Source organism: Phaenicophaeus curvirostris, chromosome 1 (genome assembly GCF_032191515.1).
Source record: "Phaenicophaeus curvirostris isolate KB17595 chromosome 1, BPBGC_Pcur_1.0, whole genome shotgun sequence".
Classification (NCBI taxonomy): domain Eukaryota; kingdom Metazoa; phylum Chordata; class Aves; order Cuculiformes; family Cuculidae; genus Phaenicophaeus; species Phaenicophaeus curvirostris.
In genome coordinates, this window is record NC_091392.1 from 45,820,015 (window position 1) to 45,835,475 (window position 15,461).

General features: G+C 40.0%; 1 long non-coding RNA gene across 1 annotated transcript; it reads left to right on the plus strand.

The window, feature by feature from the left end:
• Positions 1-479: 479 nt before the first annotated feature.
• On the plus strand, positions 480-5,380 carry LOC138716638 (uncharacterized). The gene is made up of 3 exons (XR_011336696.1): positions 480-738; positions 4,393-4,564; positions 5,281-5,380. It is a non-coding gene; the product is annotated as an uncharacterized lncRNA (long non-coding RNA).
• Positions 5,381-15,461: the final 10,081 nt, after the last annotated feature.

Genomic DNA, 15,461 nt, shown 5'->3' on the forward strand with positions numbered 1-15,461 from the left:
TAGCTTATATGCCACTTTCATGTATATTTATGAAACATAATTAGAAGTATGGGATATGGGATTGGGGCAAGCCTTGGGTTGGATTAGTTCACATCTCTTCCATGAAACATTCCAATGCTACTACTAGAAGTAATAGCGATTTCAGATAAGACCAGCTTTGCAGTGACACTGCCTCTTGCAGCTGTATTTAGCTTTGCAATGCTTCCATTGTTAATTAAGTGTTGATGAGTCTTCTAAGCTATAAGTTATCAGCATGGCTCACTCTTTGGATCTTTTTCTAAGCTGTGATTTCTATTAATTACAGTTGTATTTCTGTTCTCATTAGCTAAGCTGATCACTCTCAGAGGAATATGAAATTTTTCTGAGAGCTGAGAAATCCAGCCTTTCAAAGGAGACTGGCAGGCACATTCTTGGTTCTGCATCCAGCTTTTCCCACCACTATAATAGTGTAACCTAGAAGCAGCTTGGAGAGGTAATGATGTCTCCCAGTGTAGGTGGGGATGTGTCCTCAAATCTTCCTTTCACACATCAGGAATATGCAGAGGAAGAGGTGATGACAAACTGGGGCAGAGTATCCGGCTTCCCACACACTGCTGTGTTGGCTGCAGATGATTTGAGAAGAGTACCAAGGCATTTGCACTTAGCAAGTGTATTTGTTACTGGGGTGAACACCACTCTCCATGGAGACCCATAGCCCACATCAGTCTGCACCTTTTGGAGTGTGAAACCACCAAATTCGTAAGTGCTAATGTTTGCAGTATCCCAACACAACACAGACAAGTCCATCTAAGTTCATATAAGTCCATATTCTCATACTAATGTTCCTGTACATGTTTGCCATTTCTCCTGTTTCTCTGAAGTTTCTTTCCACTTTTGAGCTGGGTGTTAACCCTTTGTGGTCTGTGGTGCCTGCTCTGGGCAGAGGCTGTACCCCAGCTCTGTAAAACAAGGGAATTCTTATGGACACACAACTAGCTAGCAACAGGAGGGCGCTAAGATCACTGCTATTCTCTGGAGAAAGTGTTCTTGCCAAAACAGTTTATCAGGGGATGAAAAACATGAGTGCTATACATAAATCCACATGACCAAACATATGAACGCTTTACAAGAAATAGTCAAGGGAAAAAAACACAAAGGTGTGTGTTTTCTCTTTACAAGCTCAGAGGAACTCAGGTTGTCCAAAGACCTGAAGCAGTAGACTCCCAGGACTCCTTTATCTGCCCAGTGTGACTTTCATGCTAGGGCAGCAGGTCATAGTAAGGATCACGGGAGCAAGCCGAGTCCTGAAGGTCACCAGTTAGCCTGCTTGACAGGTAAATCCTACACTAACTCACTGCAGGGCAGACCTAGAAATACACTCAGAGAGGGATAGCATAGCAGGAAGCAAGGAAGACATTGTGATAACTGTAACTTTCATTATTACAATGTGGACAGTAACTATGGGAGGAAAGCAGAGATTTCTGGCCAACAGCAATATTTTATATAGAACGTATCTTGTGAACTGGGATGTCTTGAGTTCTGATACAGAGAAAAAAGCTAAATGAAAAATAAGACATGAAAATCATGTCTCTGACCTCCATGTTGTTTATATGAGTGTGAAAATAACCATTGAGGAGAAGACTGGTAAAAGATAGAAGTACTGATACTTCCAATTTCAGTCTTTCGACACTGACAGAGTCATAAGTGCAAATTACTGCAATCACTGTCCTGAGTGACTAAGTCTGGTTGATGCCACACTGTTCACAGGTACTTCTTTAGAAAGAACTGTGCTCTGGATACTACAGATTATAAGGCACCACGGGCTATCAGGTCTCCGCATGCTTATCAGAGATTCAGAGTCCCTGCAAAAACCCAGCTGGAGTATTCTGTGATTATCAAGTTGCAAAGGATTGGTTTCCATTATTCCTATTCTGCTCTTACTCAATAAGCCAGTGGGGCTTTGGCAGACCTAAGCCAGGTATCAATTCCTGATAGCCCTTCAGTCCTTACTTCAGCAATTTTCAGTGCTTGACTTGACACCTGCAGGCTTCCTGGGAAGTTGCAGTTCCAGCTGTTTAACTAAGAGGAAAGATGTGGCATAGCTGCCCTCAGGAACACCCGTGCTCTCTTCACTCCACCCTGCCATGCTGCTCTGCCACAGAGGGCACCTGGATGAAACCCACCACTGGCCCCAAATGCCATCCATGGGGTACCTCTGTAGATTAAGAGCAGCCCAAACCAAATCCAGTTTTAACATAGGCAGCACTTAAAAGGTGAGATCATCCTCTGGAACCCTGCAATTATGTAGAGATTTTTCAGACACTTAGGATCTATTTAACTTCCTACCAGACTATATCAAAAAACACAGGCACACCTGTGTCCATATTAATCTTAAAATCATAGAAACACTAGGTTAGAAGAGACCTTTGAAATCATCAAGCCCAACCGTACCTGTCAACTACTAAATCATATCCCTAATGATGGCTTAACCACCTCCCCAGGCAGCCAGTGCTTGATAACCCTTTCAGTGAAGAAATTTTTCCTAATGTCCCATCTGAACCTCCCCTGGTGCAACTTAAGGCCATTCCCTCTTGTCCTATCACCTATGACTTGGAAGAAGAGACCAACACATACCTCTCTACAACCTCCTTTCAGGCAGTTGTAGACAATAATAAGGTCTCCCCTCAGCCTTCTCTTCTCTAGGCTAAACAACCCCATTTCCCTCAGCAAAACAGGAGGATCCACTTAAGTGTACTTACAGTATAACTAAGGCAAGGAACAAGTGCAACAATTTTAACTTAAATATGGGTCCATAAGCAAAGGAAAATGGCAGAACATCTGTTTTTCATCCCAGCTACTGAAGATTAGGATTTTCTGCCTGCTTTAGAAATGCTGGTCTTCATCAGCAGTACAATTTTTGTCCTGCTGCAGAAACATTCCACGAACCATCAAGAACTGACGAGTCTGACAGAGCCGAGTATTGTCTCTCAGGTAAAAAAGGAACGTGAAATCTACTCAGTGAGAAGAGTTTTGGTGATATGAGTGGCAGGCTGAAATAATTTTTCTTATGACACCATGAAGGAGACACAAGTTCTCCTAGAATGCATTATAAACCATTTCCAGAAAACTTTGCAAGTTGTTATGGCAGACACCTGGTGTGTATTTCACAACAGCTAATATCAGCCCCAAGTCCCTAAAGAAGCTAAACCACTCTTTGCCCCTGAATGGAATGGAAAGTGATCCTTTCTGCTTTTCCTGAGTATGAGCTGAAGTTTAAACGCTACCCTCCATAAGTCTTTTCTTAGCATAGCGAAGTCTCTTTTAGCAGCACAGCTGAGCATCTGACCACATTTGTGGAAAAACTATAGCCTTGTGGAGGAACAGCAGAAGAAATAAACTTGTAACAAACCTGGGAAATTCTACAATCCTACAAAACTGATGAAATAAATAAATAAAGGTGTTTCTTCCTCATTCTGAGAGGTTGTGAGTCATGACTGGAAATGTGACCGCCGTTTTAGCATGTTGTCTCTGACAAGAAGATTGAGGCATAGAGAAATCATCTGCTCATATGCTTGTGTTGTCTTCTTCTATAGCCAAAGTACTTCAGGTACATAAGTATCTATATGCATGTGCAAATCTCTCTCTCTCTGATATCGAAGGAGGTCATAGTATTATTCAGCTTGAAGGGACTTCAGAAGATCGTCTAGTTCACCCTCAAAGTAGGGTTAACACTGAATTGAGACCAGGTTGTAATAAACACTGTGCTTTCTATTGCCAGAGTTGCCAGAAGGCACATAAATATAGTTCACCTGCTAGCTCTTTAAACTTTGCATTTTCAGCAGCTGTATGTTCAGTGCAACTCCTTGGTCACCTGTAGATCCCCAAAGAAACAAAAAAAGTAGTTACTCTTCAGGAAAGTAAAGCTAAACTCTCCTCAGGAGCAGAACCATCATAGAATTGTTACCTGTCATTCAGCGTGTCCTCTCCTTCTCAGCTTGTGCAAGGAAAGGAAAGCAAGGAAGAGGGGGGGAAGACGCCAGTCTGTGTGTTATAGCTGATGAGATGGAAATGACCTTGTCGTCATCTGGATTCTGCTTTGAGCAATGCTGCGCATCCCTTGGAGATGGATTAGGTTTCCACTGACAGGCTCCGGGAGATAGAATTTCCATTAGAATTAGGGGAAGAATATCTATTAGATAGATACAGCTTCTTATCTGCACTTTGTCTCCTTCTCAAACTGTCTGTGTGCTATCTCCTTCTCCTTGCCTGCTCTCACAGTTTCTCTGCTTGTCAGATTTGTCTTGCTCTCTTCACCTCTCCCAGGGCTCTTCCTGCAAAGATAAAAAAACCTGTTTCTTTTGCCAGACATGAAGTGCCATTGCTTATCCTTCACTTTCTTACTTCAACCTGCAGTCAAGGGGCTTCTGCTGCAAAATGATTGGACCAAGCATCACGCAAGCTGTGCAAACCCAAAATGTGCCTCTGTTTTCAGCAGACACAGCAAACTGCTAGTGAGAATTCTTGTTCTAAGATCATCCCTGCTCTCTACTCAGACCATTAAGAATTCCTCAAATGGAGCCAGTAGGTAAATGCAATGAATTTGTACTCTGATACAACACAAATGTCCAACCCTTGTTACACAAGGTCACCTACTGACACTTAAGCAGAAGAGGCCCTGAAGCCTGAAACTTTTTGCACTCTAGTTGAGAGCTATACTGAAATAACAAGAATGACCATGAGTAGGTGTGTGGCCGTCACACAAATCTATGTTCTTACTCCTACAGCGTGGTTTTATTTCACTTGTAAGATGGGTGATCAGGGTGCTGCACAGATAGCTCTGGAACCACTTCTTTGAGAACCACTGTCCTTCCAAGAACCACTCCTTAAGGATAACTATGTGTCAAAATAATGTTTTTTATGGGAATCCATCTCAGCAGCCAATGCTTAAGGACTAGTGCCCAGCATAATGGACACGCTATGATTGTTTCAAAGAAACTATTGAAAAATATCATTCTGTTTTCATGGATGTGCTTTTACCAATACAGGGGAAGAGATAATGATACCTCCTCCCCTTCCTGTGATGTATCTTATGTCTCTCATACATATTATATGGCCTGTAGTTAACAAAAATAAAAAGCATTCACAGGATAATAGCACATTTGGCATTACAATCTATGGTTATGCATGCTTTAGAGCAGAATGTGAAGGGGGAGGGAGTCTAGGAAAGGGAAAGAAAGGATATAGTAGACTGAGCGGGAGACAGAACTCTGCTCACCACCTGTTTTGATTGGTCCTTGGCAGGCTTGGGAATAGAAGGCAAAGACTGAAGAGGATCTTACATTGTGTAATGGAAGCTTGAATCAGATCCACTCTTCCCACTAACGAAGACTTTTAGAGGAGAACGGAGTCTCTGCTCAGCCTCAAATGTTTTTTAAATTCCTGGTCAAAATGAAAAAAATGTCACATCAGCCTGCATATTATTTGCAATGGCTTTTCCAAGCATGCCAGGAGATAAAACTGTAAATAACTGCGTAGTTTAATTAGTTACTTATAATATCCATGGAGCGGGATGCTGAGAGACCCAGGATCTACAAGGGACTGATATATTAGAATTTAGATTAGGACGTTAGTGTTAGGCCTGCATACTCATAAACATTTACTTCCTTGTTGGACTCTTTTTCACTAGGAATGTTCCTCCTGCATTGAATACTTTTTCCAAGTCAGAGCATTCTGTTGGCACCAAACACAGAAAAAAACCTGTGATTTTGAAACAGTATTCATTCCGAGTTTGAATGATTTAATCTTCAAAATTTCATGGAAAACAAACAGTAGTGTATTTACTTCACAGCAAGCAAAGTACCAGTGAAAATTAGAACATTGAACTGTAGTGCTGACTTTTGTAATGGGGCACTAAAATACAAAATAATATCAAATAGAAAATTTTAATCTTTACTCAGGAAAAGGCCAGGGTAATACTTCACACATGTTTAAAAAATAAAACTCTCCTCTAAATTGAACCACTTTATGAAACTTTCAGATTTCAATCCATCAGCATTTCCAAAAGAAAAATGTTCTGGCAGAACATTTGTTATCATTCCTCCTTGAAACTGTGTTTGTGAGCAGGGTGACATCTGCACTCATGTCCCCATGAAACTCAGAGTGGCACCAAAGTCAGTCTCTGGCACCACTGAGTGACAATGCGAATTCCATGTTTAATAGACAATACCATACACCTGTTTGCACCTTCACCTCTTACCTGCACAGGACCCCCCAAAAGATCTGCTAGCTATGCTTGATACAACAGTGAGTTATAGAATAGGAACTAGCATCAGTATTGCTTCAAACTGCAACATTTTCTGAAGCCTTCTTACTGGAACTGGGAACAATAAGCATGGCAATATTTTTATAATGAATATTACCTCATGGATATTCGTACGTGCTAATTCTGACAAGCTGGGCAGTTGTTTTGCATGTTTTTTCTCCAGCCACGGGCAAAATAGAGTATATCCTCTCTCATACCCCTGTATTTTCATGACCAACTACTCATCTATCATAGTTCCTCGACTCCTAATCCACATTGATCTCTCAGAGTTGTCTTTTGAGAGCTGTGAGTTCTTTGACAAAACCCGGTATTTTGAAGGAGTATCGATGATGCAAAAACATGGAAACTTGAGGCAAAAATACTTCCACCTGAGAGAGATTCAAGTAGTTCTGTGATAAAAGGGGATGCTGCATTAAACATTTGGCATTAAAGACATGGCATTAAAGACTCCTTTGCAAATACAAGCTGTATTGCATTGCTTTCTCCTTTGCACAGCAACATTCAAAATTCATCAACGTTTTCAGCTGGGAAAGCTTGCTAGCTTCTTCCTCCTTTATATGTTTCTCCCTCCCTGCCCTGTTTCTCCAAAACAAGCACAGCTATACTGAATGTGGCATTGGTCCTCATCCCCTGGGAGACTTTTCTGTCAATAAGATACAATTAGGGATGACTGCCTACCCTGCCTTGCAAAGGGAAACTAGCAACACATGTGAAAGTATTACATGCCATGTTCATAACAAGGCTTTGCATCATCAGCTGCATGGACTGAAGTAAATGCTGCAGAAAAAAAATGTCCACCAGGTCATTTGTGATATAGACATATCTACATAACAATGTGGGCTTAAGTTGCAAGCATAGGTATTTTATGATGATTGCTTTAACTGTGATGTTATTCCCTCTACCCCAATTCCTCCGAGTCCTACTGGTAACACAAGTTAATAGCTTATTTGGGAGGGAGAGAACTATAGTACTGGTTTTTAAGCACATGTAAATCCCTTCTTGGAAATGCGTCAGATAAAGAAGAGAATTGAGCCACTGCACAAATACCAGAGAATGCATCTCAAAACTCATTGGTGGGCCTTACAAATGAAGCAGAAGACTTACTTGTGACATACTGAGAAGATGCATCTGTCTCAGGATGCATTTATTGATTTGCTTTTGTGCTCAGAGGAGCAGGAGACTCCACTGTGCCTCTTGGCCATTTTTGTTACGTTGAAATCGAAGGGATGGAGTTTATGCTTAAAGCTGTGCACCTGGAGAAGTAATGCAAGAACATATGGTGTTTGTAGGGTTTTCGTAGGCAATGCTAACAGCAAGAATGTGTCTGGAGTACTTCGTACTCCACAGCATTCCAGATCTCAAAGGCTGACAGGTCTTCCAGACAAGAGATTCCTTATGCATGGAAAAGCCATAAAGCAGATATCAACCTTCATCATCTTCTTCTGCTACCTCTGAAGCCATGTAATGAAAGCCATGCATGTTTCATTCTGGATACTTGTTAACATATCGAATGATTCTTTCATTTGTGATAGACTACTAAAGCTACCCAGGACTGTTAAAGTGCAGGATCATGTAACCTTTGTTCCAGGGGTAAGGAAAGAAAGGTGCAACCACTCCTTTTGACTGCCTTAGGATATGCCAGGCACAACAAGAGTCTGTCTCAGTTAGCTCATTAAAGTTCCAGTCACTCAAATGTATTCTTACTCTGCAAATTTCTCCTGGAATTTAAAGTATGTCTTAGTAGGCAAAAACCTAGTAGTCCTGCAAAAGAACATCTGTCACTTGTGAGAGATGGAAGTGCTCAGCTAAAAAGCAATACCAAGAATTATGGCCTAACGTTATGATCTCAGCTACAGTTTAAAACAGAATCTAAAGAAACAATTGGAACATGTCTTTCTCAAAGAAAGATGTAAACAGAAGGACAAGGTAGGTGCATTCTGCGTCAGAGCAGAAGGGAGTTGACAGGTATTACCTGGCCTTAGGGACAGTCTCTAGAGTTGCTGATTTTTTTGAATCTTTATTCAGTTGCTCATCCAGAAAAAAATATCTTTGAGAGCTGCTATTGTTTTGTGATCTTGATTAGAAACGTTTTAACATGCAAGATACCCCTGAAGATGCAGAGCTGCTTCCCATGGAATATACTATAAAGATGAGAAAGAGCTACTTGTTCTGCGCCCACCCACCAACACCAGTTTTTAGCCACTAAGTAGTGAAACAAAACAGAATATCAGGGCACAATATCCTTGTCATATTTTATGTACACAAGAATCCTAGTCCATGGAGGGGCAACCACCAGATCTGAACCTCTTTTTTTCCAGATGTGTCCCTTAGGAATATGTTTGTGAGAGCTTGCCAATCCCATCATCATTAAAGGTTGTTGTGTGTTGCATGATTCTCTCAGTTTCTGTAAATCATGGTTCAGATTAAATGTTTATTTCTGTCAATGAAAATCAATTACAAATTTGGTTTAACCAGATAGTCAACTTTAACTTAGGGCTTGCTGCCTTACAGGAACAGCTCAAAGCAGCCAAAGGACATTAAAGAATCTAGTGTTATATATCAACTGAAAGGAATGACCTAAGGTCTGAGCCAAGTGTGAACATCAGTAATATTAAGTCTATCTCTGGTGCCATACAGTTAAAGATATTACTGTTACAGATCTGGTTTGTGCAAGTCTCCTTGAGACCAAGGCCTCCCTTGCTGCTGGGAGAGTTCAACAGTTCTTGTCCAAGTGCCTGTATCAGACAGAGATTCAAGGGAGAATGCTCTGAGGCCTCTGAATTCTCATTAATGTTTTGTGAAAATGCACAGTGCAATCTGTGCACAGAAGTAGCTCAGCAAACCCCACACTATGTTCTCAAAATGTAGATTAATATCTTTTTCCTTTAAGAGACAAATCACACTGCATGGAAGCATGAATTGTTTTCAAAATATAGTTTAGCTCAGTTTAATTCAATTCAATCAACTTGGTCTAAAACAGAGTGCTTTGTGTGGGAGGCTAATACGATGATTTATTTAATCCATTAAAGTACTACAGAATGGGATGTACATTTTAGGATCTGCTTACTACCATCTTTGAACACCGTGACTCAGGATGCATATCACGATATCATCACACTACTATAAATCACCCTCAGGTTCAGTTAAGATGTATCTCATTACATTAACCTAGGATAGTTTTGTATAGGCAATTGTATTCTCCCTGTCTTTTTTCTTACCCTTTATGCTCCCAAATGCTCCTTATGCTAAGGAAGGTGCTAAGGAAGGTACTGGGGGAAGAAGAGTCCATCCAACTGTGTGGCAGCTGGTGGCTGCAAGCCATGTCCTCAGCACCCAGGCTAGAAGTGATGTACATTCTGTACTACAGAATCTGTACAGTACCCAAAAAATTATACCACGATTTCAAGACCTAACAGAAAACAAAAGACTGAGATAAAAGTGACCCACTGCTGCTCCTCAAAGAGCTCACATTTCTGACTGCAGTCAGCCAGGATTTGCTGCCTGCTGTTTTATCTAATTTCCATAGGCAGATACTTTTCTAGAAGAAATATACCAAAAAAAAAAAAAGAGTAACCCCAGCCTACACAATTCAGATTATTTCAAACATCAAAGTTTGAAGTCTTAAGGTGAAAGTTTTCATTGAGATCACACGGTATGTATGCAAGAAAGGGAAAGTAAATCATGTCTAATACACCAATTCTAATGTATTTATTTTGTTTCAAGAAGCTCTGTTGGTAAATTTCACTGGTAAAAAATGCTGGGCAAGAATAAAATTGTCCATGCCACAAGATATTGTGGTGTTTCTTTGTTTGTTGCTTAAAGTTAAGGAAAGCAAAACTACACGTAAAATGCTACATAAAGCAAATTCAGGGCTTTTATTTTTGCTTAGTCAAATCTTTTTCTTCATGTCATCAGAAGGTTTCATTTTTGATGCTGAATATTTTTAAACTGCATATTGTAAGCTTATGATTAATTTTTAAAATATAATAATTTTTTAGTATAGTTATTTTGCCATTATCACAGCTTTAATTTCTAACCAAAATAATAGCCAAACTTAAAATTGTTTCAAAATGAAACATTGGAATGTTACTGCACAAATCCTTTAAAATAGAAATATATTGCATTAATTGGAAATAATTTTTTTCCCTCTGTCCCATTAGACAATGTTCAAATATGCATTTTCTAATGAGAAAATGTTGGATAACAACATTCCTGCTCAGCTCTTTCCTGCTCTTTCATGCACAGTTCAGTTTTGTCATTTGAAAACTAAGATATTTACCCACCTCTGCTGTTCAGTTCTGTCTTGCTGGGGAGATTAAAGGAGGGTATTGAGTCAAACAGGCAAGAGAAGAAAGAGTGGAAATAATTAAATACAACCCTATCAATTTAACCTTATTTGCAGTGAGTTTTCAAATTTTGTTTCAGTACAGAATTATATGTATTTTAGGAACATGTGTCCCAGTAAAAACATGAATTAATTTATCTACCCAGTCTGTGCTTATTCTTTCTCTCTGTTTTCAATCTGATCAAAGAAAAAACGTAACTGTAACACATATCAGGAATGAAAGCTGACAGATTAAAACATATTCAAATAAAATGCACTGGACAAAGCATAAGTAATAAGCATACATGTGGCACTATTTCCATATTATACTTCACAGCATTTTGGAAATTAAGCCATCTTTTTTATATATGTCCTTAGGCAGCAGAGCAGGAAAATGCTATATTAGCCAGACTTGTGAAAGACTGATGGCAGCAGCTGGGGGCATCAGCCAAGAGATAGTGCCAAATTTTGCTGAACAAAGTTGTAAAAAGGTGGATACTCTATGCGGAAGCCTCCTGTGTAATCACTCCTGGCACCAGTTAACTTTTACATTATCATCACTTCCAAACATCTTTTCAGCCTCTTTCTTCTAGACGCAGAACTTGTTTTTGTTTCCAATCTGCTGCAATTTTCTGTCTGCTGCTGTGAACAAATGTGAAATCAGTTCTGTGGTTTTCAGCTTGTATACACCTTTTCATTGTGCATCAGCAAAACTGATGTAAATGCCCATGTAGGACAACCTTATTTAAAATATGCAGCACTTAGAAACTATACTAAGCTCTGTAAAGGGGGTGGAGAATATTAGCCTGGAGGTGGTAAATGTGCTGGAGTTTCATCTCAGTGCAGGTGAAGTAGGACCATTAATACTTCAGAAGTCACTTCAGATCAGACCAGACCAGAATATTACTACAGTGAGCACCAGACAGACTCTAAAGTCCCTCAAATTGTGCTATGGGACCCAAAATAGATTAAAATATGGTGAGAAGAATATATGTGTATATATATATAGGCGTAAGAGAGGAGAAGATCTAGCGATGAGTGCCCTTCTAGTGGCAACAAGAGTGCAGGTCATTTTTCTACAATCCTAAGACAAACCCCACGTCACCCAGCAGGACTAAATAAAATTTGGTTTATTAAGAAAAGAGGAAGAGAAGATGTCAGCATGAAAAAGCTGTGTGAGGTATAAATAGCTATAGGCATTATATGCAAGAATGTCAGTCTATCCAGGTAAACCCTACTTACCAGAGAGAAGATGCCTAGCATCTTCCAAAGTAGAAGGCAACAGTCTTGTATTTTTTTCCTTTTAAGTCATGTTTAACAGAGGAGTTAGACAGTTTCTGAGGTCTATGAATTTTATTCTTCCTGCCATCAGGTCTTAATTTTTCTTTTTACTTTTTAGATTCATAATTTCACTTTTGTAGTCATGCGAAACTCTGAGTTCTTGTTACCCTTTCCAGATATGTCTCTCTAACACACACGCGCATACCTTTATAACACACTTTGCTTCTGCACTGACACTCCCATCACATAGCATGCAACACTGAGTTCCTCTACTCCACTTTCATTTCTATTACTACTTTTTCATCCCCCTTCTCTCCAGCTCTGAAAATGTTCCTGAGGAGGCCGCAGACCAGGGACCTGGAAGAAATCTTCTTGATGTGCCACTTAACACTTTCCTAACTGTTCTCCAGCTGGGGAAGGTATTAAATTCAGCCCGGTTCTGAGGAGATCGGTTTATGCAGTTTTGAACTCCCCAATAACATTATTGTACTTTATGCTAAGCACGTGCTACTGGCAGACATTGTATCTGTCATGTTGTCATGGCTTAGCCCCAGCCCAGCTTGATTGCATGTTAACTTTCAGAAAATGAAGTTACTTAGATGAGGCTTAGCTGAGGTTAGAAAACTAATTCTACTTTAGCTCAAACCAGAACACATGTTTAATATAGAATTGTAGAAAACAAAAACCACTCTGATTTACAGGATATTGAATATATGTGAAATTTAATCAAGAATACATTTGTAATGAGGCTGAAAATGGCCTGTCAAAATGATTTCTTAATTAAAAACAACAACAAATCTTCTATATGAGTGGTAAGTCTATTTTATTAAGGTATCAGTGTGTGATTGCACAGAATACATAACAAAAAAAAAGAAAAGAAATCTGGGAAAAAAAATAATCCTCAAACAGAAAATCCTCATCTTCATTCTGTTTTTTAAAATATGCACAACTTTCAATCTAAAAGTGATAAATCAGCCACAAACAGTACATTGGAATGATTACCCGATAACTTGCTGAACAAATACTACTATACCTGGCTTTTCCTCAGCTTTATTTTTCTTGCCTTGCTCCAACAATACACAAAATCAGTACCAGCCCTCCTTTTACAGCTATTGAATAAGTCCTTTTAAAAGGAAGGTGTCCGTAAAACTTTCCCTAAACTTAGAAGTCTCATTAAAGTCCAAACGACTTAATTCAGGCAAGAAAAAATACTAGCTGTCTTGCACCAGTCTTTAATGTGTTATCTATGGGAGTAATCACAAATATTAATGTTGTGGTTTAACCCCTGTAGGCAGCTAAACCCCACGTGGACACTAGCTCACTCCCCCCAAGTGGGACTGAGGAGAGACCTGGAAGAGTAAATGTGGGAAAACTCATGGGTTGACATAAAGACAGTTTAATAGGTAAAGCAGAACCTGTGCACATAAGCAAAGCAAAATGAGGCCTCATTCATTAATTACCATTAGCAGGGAGGTGTTTAGCCATCTTTAGGAAAGCAGAGCTCTGTTAAGTGTCACAGTTACTTAGGAAGACAAATGCCACCACTTCTAAATGTCCCCTTTTCCTTTTTCTTCCCTCAGCTTTTATTGCTGAACATGATGCCATATGGTATGGTCTATCCCTTTGGTCAGGTGAGGTTAGCTGTCCTAGCTATGTCCTCTCTTGACTTCTTATGCACCCCCAGCCTACTCACTGGCAGGGCAGCGTAAGAAGCAAAGAAGGCCTTGACACTGTGTAAGAACCAGTCAGCACTAGCTAAAAGATTGTTGTGCTATCAATGCTGTTTTCATTACAAATCCAGAACACAGTACCACACAAGGTACTAGGAAAGTAACTTTATCCCACCAAAATACAGTACGATTAATTAGCTCTTACCCTTGCACCCAATCGATCACAATGCTACTTATTTATCTTTATCACAGATGTCTGCTCAAAGCACACACATTTTCCCAAAGGAAAAATGCCTAGTTTTGACTATGCTTCTCATACAAATATAATCTGGGTCCCACTGGGGCTGTTCTGTTGCACGAGCAAAACCACAGTATACATATAAGGCTTGTCATACACAGTTGATTCAAATTTACAGCTACCACATAACTCCCATAGGCATGAGCTGTGCATGCCAAAACAAGACTTCCCAGACCTCTGCCTTCTCAGCCATACCTCTGTACTATTTATACAGGTTAGGGATAGCCATCCTATATTTTGAGCAGTCTTCTAGACTGTAGCATAGCCCGCAGGATCAAGCAGCTCATTTATCTAACCCCAAATGCCTCCAGAGACCATACAGGAACAAACCTGGGGGTTTGCACAGCTCCTTTACCTCTGTGTCCTGCATTTTGCAGGAATGAAATCTATACATATTGTATAAATGAAAGCTGTAGTATGCATAAGCCAGCTCTCCAAGCTGTGTGATGAAGAGACTGGGATCCCAGGATATGTGACAGTCCCTGTCTCCTGCATTTTGTTGCACCTTCTACTTTGAAAGTAAAGACCTGAACATAGCCAGGAGGTTGAAGGGATCATTCACCCCTCTTTTTCTTGGCATTCCTGAGTCTGTATCTAGAACACTGTGTCCAGTTCTGGATCCCCTGTTACAAGAGAGGGAGTGAAAACTAGAGCAGAGTGTTGCGAAGACTAGACAACAGGAGAACATGCTGTACATGGAGAGGTGGATATATCAGGGTTCCTTCAACATGGAGGAAAGACAGTGTAAAGGGATTTAATTTCTGTTTGCTAAAATTAAAAGCGGATTTATGGGGAAGATGGAGCCCGTCTCTGAGGTGCACAGCAAAAGTAAAAGAATCGATGATGAAAAGTATTAGCTAAAGGAGTCTAGCTGGATATAAGTAAAAAAAGTCTTTGCTGTGAGTACAGTGGTTGGACTACATCCAGAGATCCTGCTCAACCTGTGTCAGCCTTTGACCTATGATTCTGGTGAACAACGTCTTTGTTCATTCATTTACACAAATCCAGTGCATTTAAAATAAGCCTGTTAACAGGACATAGAAGTTAATTGATGCACAAGTAAGTCGGTTTACTCCTAACTCCCAGTTGTTGACCCCATTTATACTGATGGAAGGCTAAAACACATGCATACAACATTCTCATCATTTTGACTTCTGTAAGGTACTCTGCAAGACTTCCAGTTGTCCTTCCAGAAGGATATGGTTCTTTGTTGTATCTGCCACTTCCGAGTAGACCTTTTGCACAGCTGCAAGTACAATAACAGCATAGAAATCCCGTGTTTAGGGCTTGAATTGCACTCCAAACATCCTAAGTTTGAGAAGTTGTTGAGAACCTCCCTATGAAATTACAAACCATTGAAAACCAGGCCAGTTACTCAGACTGAGAAAGCCCACTGCCTCAGGAGGAATCTATTTCAGGAAAAAAAAAAAAAAATCATCTGGAGTTTCTTAGCTTCTGTTGGGCAAATTTTCAGAAGCGCCACAGGTATTCAGGAGGGTCAGCTCTTCTGAATTTCAATTGGACATACCCCTTAAGATGCCCAGGGGGTTCTGAAGTTGTTGCATTTTGGAAGGAAATTATAGTACT